Source organism: Dipodomys merriami, unplaced genomic scaffold, assembly GCF_024711535.1.
Source record: "Dipodomys merriami isolate MVZ:Mamm:240054 unplaced genomic scaffold, mDipMer1.0.p SCAF_150, whole genome shotgun sequence".
Lineage (NCBI taxonomy): Eukaryota > Metazoa > Chordata > Mammalia > Rodentia > Heteromyidae > Dipodomys > Dipodomys merriami.
This window is the reverse complement of record NW_027202827.1, coordinates 3,083,244-3,091,247: the sequence shown is the minus strand read 5'-3', so window position 1 is coordinate 3,091,247 and position 8,004 is coordinate 3,083,244. Positions and strand designations below refer to the sequence as shown.

General features: G+C 35.2%; 1 non-coding gene across 1 annotated transcript; it reads right to left on the bottom strand.

Annotated features, from left to right (window-relative positions):
- Positions 1 to 915: 915 nt before the first annotated feature.
- LOC138827121 (U6 spliceosomal RNA) lies at positions 916 to 1,022 on the bottom strand. Its single transcript, XR_011371973.1, has one exon. It is a non-coding gene; the product is annotated as a U6 spliceosomal RNA (small nuclear RNA).
- Positions 1,023 to 8,004: the final 6,982 nt, after the last annotated feature.

Sequence of the window (8,004 nt, the reverse complement as noted above, 5' to 3'; positions counted from 1 at the left end):
TACAGAGGTGTCATATTTGTATGAGCAAATAATGAGTACATTTCCTAACAAGCATTGTTTCCTCTTCCTTTCTTTTCCTTCCACCATCCCTTCCCTCCCACCTCCACAAATACACTCCCCTCCCCCTTCCCCTGTCTAAATTGTAAAGTTCATTTTTCAACATAGTGTCTTGTGCATCTCAACCTGTATCCCTATTTAAGAATTTTTTATTTCCCTTTCCCCTCCCCAAATTAGAGAAATGTATACCCAGGATGTAAGTGCACCAACTTCAAATACAGTGAAAACAGTGGTTAGAACGTAAGGGAGGAACATATAAAGGAACAAAAATAATCACATCACACATTATAAGTATCTTAGAAACAATAGCAAGAAACAAAAAAATCACTTGTCTGGTTCATTTCTTGTAATATCATCTTATCTGATATGCACATAGCTTATGATCTATTCTTACCCCATACATATATTAGCTGTTGAAAATAAGGGAAACCATGGGACCTATGTTTCTTTGGACTTGGCTTACTTCACTTAATAAATTTTTTTCCAAGGCTTTACAATTTTTAACAAATTGGGCGATGTCATTCTTTTTGATGGAGGCATAGAATTTCATTGTGTATATATACCACATTTTCATGATCCATTCATCTTCTGTGGGCCATCCAGGTGGGCTCCATATCTTAGCTATTGTAAATAATGCTGCAGTAAACATAGTTGTTCTGGTAGTTTTAGTATGGTCTTCTTTGTGATGATTTGGGTAAATCCCCAAAAGTGTGATTGCTGGGTCATAGGGGAGATTTATATGGAGTCTTTTGATGAGTCTCCATACTGCTTTCCAAAATGGTTGAACAAGTTAACACTCCCAACAAGAATCAAGAAAGGTTCCTTTGTGGCCACATCCTCTCCAGCATCTTTAGTTGTAAAAATATGGAATGATTCAAGAATTTGCATGTCAACCTTGCCCAGGGGCCATGTTAATCTTCTCCGTATTGTTCCAATTTTAGTGTATGTGCTGCTGAATTGAGCACAGAGCATTTTTTATATATAAAGTGTAATTGATTTTCTTAAACTAGACAATTCAAAGAAAAGTAAGTTTTGAAGAATTCTGGTGAAATTTTAGAACCATGTACCTCTTACATAAGCACACATTTAAGAATAGTCAAGATTGACATGTCAAAAACAAAATAATCACAGATATTGTTGTTCAAGAAATGTGTAGGATCGGCGGGGGGGGGGAGGAATTGTGTGGGGTGCAGAGGAAGGCTGGGAAGGGATGTTAAGGCTAAACAAATTAGGAGGATGCAATGCTTGATAAGAAATGAACTCATTATCTTGCCCTTGAAATTGTAACCCCTCTGTACAGTATGTTCACAAAAAAATAAAAATAAAAAAAGAAATGTGGAGGATGAATTCAATTATTCTGTACAAGGCACCTGTCATAATGAACACTGCGACAAGTGTTAAGGTTTGTTAAAAGTTTTAATGTTTTAAATATATTTAATTTTGGAAATTTGCTTATATAGGCCAAAATTAGGACTGTTTGTTAGGTCATACAACTTTTCTATAAATATTTAAGATTTATGGTAGCAGACATATGCTACTAAAAAGTACATTTCAGAGTTTATAGAAACATAACTAATGAGATGTTGCAAAGTCTTAGTGTAAAGAAGCAGAGTGAAGAGTTAAGACTCTGTTAACTGCACAGTTTCTCTTAAAACTTTAGGGCTTCCTTACTTTATATATTAGTGAGGAACAAATGATGATATAAGCCATATACAAATGATGAGATGAGTCATAAAAAGCAATCTTAGTGGGTAACTTTAAAGACTACACATAGCCTATAAAACTCTTGTTGAACATCATAATCTTATTCAGTGTTAAATGTACAGGAATGCAAGAATAGTAAAATCAAATATGTAAGTTCACTTCAAATACTGAAAACACAGGTAATTCTTTGATATTTTATTTTATTAATCATTAATATTTATTATTGTGTTTCTTTATTTGTAGTATTGTTTCCCTTGTAATATAATAAAACTTTTTGTTATTCATCATCAGGAGGTACTTTGAGAAGATTTCTGGGATGGCCAAACCATTTTTTATAGTTGCATGTGAATTTACAAAAAGCAAAATTAAGAACAAAATATTGATTAAAAAATTATCAAGTACAGTCAGAATCAGGAGGGATGATAAATGTCCACACTTAAAATCTTAGCCCTAGGCTGAAGCAGTGATATTACAAAGTTGAGGTCACAAAAGTGAGAGACTGTGTTTTGTTTTGTTTTTTACTTTGATTTTGTTGGCCATGGGGTTGAACTCTGGGGCCTGATTGCTGTACCTCAGCTCAAGTCTAGTGCTACCACTTGAACCACAGAACCACTTCCATCCTTTTCTACTTATGTGATGCTGAGGAATCAAACCCAGGGCCTCATGCATGCAAGGCAGGCACTCTACAACAGCCACCATCCCAGCTCCTGATAGACTGGGTTTTAAAAATTCATCTAAACAACATTTGCTTTCTGCTTTGGGTTATATAATGAAATATATGAATATATTTTCATATTTTTGTATAGTATAACAATACTTCTAAATTTATACTAACCCCAGCCACTTTATTCTTTTCTAAAGTAATGAAATATCTCTGAGAGTTTGCTAAGGTGAAAATTGTTTTAGCATTTTTAATTACTTCTGAGTCATTTTTATTTTTTATTAATATCATTTTATATTTTGGGTTGATGGATTATCATACATCAAATACCTTCAAATATACATGTAGATTCTAAAGATAACAGTATGAATATTCTCATACAGCTCTTTTTTACCTGTTATGCCCTTTCAGTATTATGAGATTTCTCTCTCTTTCACGCTCTCTCATTTCCTCTCTTTCTCTTTCATGCTACATGTCTGCTACATAGAATTTCTGCTGGTCTACTATTATCCTTCAGAATCCACTGGCTTTGTGGGAACATGATGGTGACTAACATTTTCCCTTGCATTCTTTAAGAATTATGACTGACGTGATATTATTCTTTGACATTGTAAATGGCAAAACAACAGGTCTAGGAATTCTTTTCACGTTGACTACTATTACAAATTTTATCTCATAGGAATCATTTGGATGGATATGATATTTTAACTTGGGCTGGGATGGTGGCTCAGTGGTAGAGTGCTTGCCTTGCTTGCCTGAGGCCCTGGGTTCGATTCCTCAGAAGCACATAAGCAAAAAGAAAAAAAGCCAGAAGTGGCGCTGTGGCTCAAGTGGTAGAGCACTAGCCTTGAGCTGAAGAGCTGAAGGACAGTTCCCAGGCTCAGAGTTCAGGCACCAAGACTAGACCCCCCCCCAAAAAAAGATATTTTAACTTGTGACCTAAAAGTTCTTTTTCTTTCACAAACAACCTTTGTCTTTGATTATCAGTTTGTAACTACATGTAATGAAAATAAAGCTCTCCTATGGAAACTAGACCGAAGTTGTTCACAGGGATGAAAAAGAAGGTAATGATGGAAGTGAGTACAATAGAGCAAGGTCCTCAGAGCAGTTTATCATGAACACTTTGTGAGAATGACAATGTTCTGGGAACTATACATTAAATCACTGAACAAAGATATATATATATATATATATATATATATATATATATATATATATATATACACATATTTGTATATGTATATTTATTTATATATGCATATCTGTGTGTATATGCCCTTATATTGTACACATATATGTTACTATACACACAAATTCACATATACATATACACATGTATACATGCACACAGGGAGAAAGACACATAATTACAGCAAACACAAGTTTCATTACTTGCTGAAAATGCCTTAGATGGAATGCTTGGAACAAAATATGTTCAAGATGTATTTGTCTCTAAGAGATCTTTTACCACTCCTCTTATCTCATAAAACTGGTAGGTTTAGACGTATTTGACTTGCAAAATGCAGTACAGATGATAGCAAGTTACTCGGAAATGTCAGTATGTAAAGATCATATGGTGTCTCCCTGATCCCCATGGAATACTTGCTCTTATACACACTCTCAACAACCAAAGTAACAGGAGAATATCATGGTAAAGAATAAAATTATAAGCTTTTAAATGGCAACCTTCTTTGAGCTATTTTCCAACAGCCAGCATCAATTCCTAAGCAGATTAGGGAGTCCTCATAAAACTGGACCTCAGGTCAACAGGTAACCAACCCATGTGAAAAGTCCTATGAGAGAAATGCTGACTGAGGTCTTGCTGATTTTCTGGCCAAGAAAGTAAGAAAAGAAGAGATTATTTTTAATATATTAAAGTTTGAGAATAATTTGTAACCTGTCAATAAATGTGTAGAACACAACTAAACCAACTGACAAAAAAGGTGTCCATTTCATTTATATGTTCTTGGATTGGTGAGTGATTTTATTTATGTCTACACAAGTAGAATCAGCATAAATCAAGCCAGCATTTCTTCATTTAATATACAAAGATAGGATTCAGGTTGACCCATTGTAATAATGAGATAATAATAATGTAATAATAAGACACTTTATCAGAGAGTGGGTGGAGGGATGAGTTGAGGAGGTGTGAAGAGTAGGGATGGTAGGGGAAAACAAAGGATGGGGTAAAAATGCTCAATAAGAAATGGACTCATGACAGGTGCCGGTGGCTCAAGCCTGTAATCCTAGCTACTCAGGAGGCTGAGGCCTGAGTATTGTGTTTCAAAGCCAGCCAGGGAAAGAAAGTCCGTGAAACTCTTTTTCCAGAAAACCGGAAGTGGCACTGTAGCTCAAGTGGTAGAGCGATAGCCTTGAGCTGAATTGCTGAGGGAGAGTGCTCAGCCCTAGAGTTCAAGCACATGACCAATAATAAAGAAAAAATTGTACTCATTACCTTACTTATGTAACTGTAACCCCTCTGTACAGTATCTTTACTATATATATATATATATATATATATATATATATATATATATATATATTAAAAAGATACAAGGAAAACTTTTGTACTTATAGGAAGTTGTATTTGTCACTCAATATCAGTAAGGTATTGGTTTTAGTACCACAGGCATATTAAAACATCGGATACTCAACTACTCTACATGAACACAGTATATTATTTACATTAGAATCTGCCCACAACCTAGTGCAGTGTAATTGCTATGAAAATTTGTAGTACATTCTATGTTTGTAATAAAAAATAAAAGTATATGCACTGTCAACAGATAATTTTTGTCTGCATTTTGTGGATGGAATTGGGAGCCCAAATTTCATCACCAAGACTGGTCTGCAAAATGTAACAAAAAGCTAACACCGCATCATTGAATAGTACTGAACTCCAAGGAGAAGTACTTGGATTGAGACATTATCAGAAAGTGTCAGCATGCAAGTACTTTTTAGAAATACAGCTGCTAGATGTTTCATGGAGAGGTTTCATAACACTTTGTGAAACACAAGCCATAACCTCACTGAAGAGTAAATGGTTTTCCCTCAACTTTCTGTCATGCTCAGTCATTATCAATCAACATATAGCTAATCTTGAATAATCCTTTAATAAAAAATGGTTGATGGAGTGTTTATATGCAGAAAACCTGGGAAGGCTAAATTTTTCCAATTAGGATAGTCTGTATTCTATGATCCAGCAGAGAGAAAATTAGGTAAGCATCCATTTACTACATTCTGAATAATTCTGATTCTTCCCATATCAGTTAACTATCCATACCTGTGCCCGAGTGAGAGGATTTTAAATGACTTTAGTGTTTAAAATTTAAATTTAAATGTGGAATGAAATTAGTTCCAGTGCATTGCCTTAAGATATTTAGAAACAAATAAAGGTCTATAAGATTTTTTTTTATTTTAGTTGAAGCAATTTGCAAAAAAAAATGGCAAAGTAAAATTTACATTTGCAGCAGACTTGACACTTATTAAATTTTGTATATTGAAAAGAGCATAAGCCTCAACAATATGTCAATGCTATCCTGTCATTTATCTCTAAAGCTTTATGCTTTTGGTCTCTTAATATTAAAACCATTTTTTTTAATCTTTAGCTAGGGGCTGGGAAGGTGGCTCAGTGGTAGAGCGCTTGCCTTGCATGGCTGAGGCCCTGAGTTCGATTCCTCAGCACCACATAAGCAAAAAGAAAAAAGCCGGAAGTGGCGCTGTGGCTCAAGTGGTAGAGTGCTAGCCTTGAGCTGAAGAGCTGAGGGACAGCGCCCAGGCCCAGAGTTCAAGCCCCACGACCGGACCCCAAAAAAAAAATTTTTTTAAATTTAAAAAAATTTAAATCTTTACCTAGTTGTGCAAAGGGGTTTCACTCCATCATGTCAGTGTGGAATAGAGTGTATGTACATTTCATTGTACAACACATCTGTATCATTGTTAATCTTTCCACTTTTCTTCCTTCCCTTTCCCCAACCCCACTTATCCCTTCAAGTTTCCTACTTATATTCTCACATATGTACATTGAGTGATCTGACTATATTAGTCCAATATTTCCCCCTCCATTCTTCTGTCCTACTCCCTTTAAGCCCAGCTCCTTATTTAAGACTTATTTCAACTTCATGGTATTTTGTAAAATATCTCTTCCTTTGGCATTTGGCTTTGGGCTTGCCAAATCCTCACTTCCATGTTTGACCTACATAAATGAGGCTATTTCTCCACATTTAAAATCTGTGAATGGATGAGATAGTTCTCCTTTACTATTCACCTTCTGTCCTAAAGATGGAAGGAAAATAATTTCCATGCTCTCAACATTATGGTATCCATCATGAATGTCCATCACTTATCACTTCAACAGTCTAAACTTAAAGTTATTTTTACTGCATTATATTCACACATTTTAAGTGAATATCGAGGACAATTTACCTAGTATTGGATGTTTAGGGACGATTTTCAATTTCTGATGATAGAAACAGGAGTCAGTTTTATTTGTGCAGAATCCACTATATAGTGAGTGCTGTAGTCTTCTAAATTTTCAATAAATTTCAAGTTAATTTTTATTAATAATTGAAAAAAGTTTTATTTCAATATGTTAGAATGAACTCCCCCCCCCATTTCCCCTACTGGTTCAGATTAAGTCTCCTTTGGCTTTATTGTTTGAGGGGATGAGGGTAAACAGATGAGGGTAAACAGAAAGATGATCATTGCTCAGATATCTCCTTCCTCTTCTGTTTCTACTATTCTTTTTTAAATTTTAATTTATTTTTTATTGTGAAAATATTGTACAGAGGAGTTACAATTACATGGGCAAAAGAATGAGTACATTTCTTATCAAGCATTGTAGCCTCCTTCTTTGTTTCCCCTTCCCATCCCTTTCCAGCCTCCCTGTTTCTGCTATCCTTGTAGAAAGGAAGACTGGATCAGGGAACAAGAGTAATACTTGGGCAAGGGAGCATTCCTGGCATATCAATTATTGTTTCTCAGAATCACTTAAGCTGCTTACAATTGCCTTGTCTCTAACAGTAACCTAACTGTGGCTTCCTTTGTGCAGGAGTGAGCACACTAACAGGTTTTACATGTAAATTTGTATTTTATGTCTCAGCTTACTACTACCAAAAATAGAAAGCTTTGGTTACATAAATGCAAAGGCGCTGATTGTTCAACAATACCTTAGTGAGGAATAGACAATTCTACTCAGCTCCTCCCTCCTCTTCTATCCTTCCTTCCCCTCCCCTCCCATCACTTACCCTCCCTTCCCTTCTTCTTTCTTTATGTCTCTCTCCTCCATATTCATTTCTATCTTCTCTCTTTTTCTCATCCAGTAGCAAGTGATTTGGTTGATCTGGCAATACATACGTAATTGAACAAATATGTATTCTCCTCTTTTTGAGAATATTTATTATTAAGAAGTGAGTTCTAGCAGAGCACCAGTGGCTTACAGCTCCATACTAGGTGGGTTCAAATTTGACAAGTGTAATTCAAAGCTATTCCAAGTAGATAAAACTAAGAGATTCTTTTCTCCACTTGTGGTAAAAGGAAGAAGTGAAAGTGTGGTTCAGGAGGTATAGAGTAAGCATTGGGAA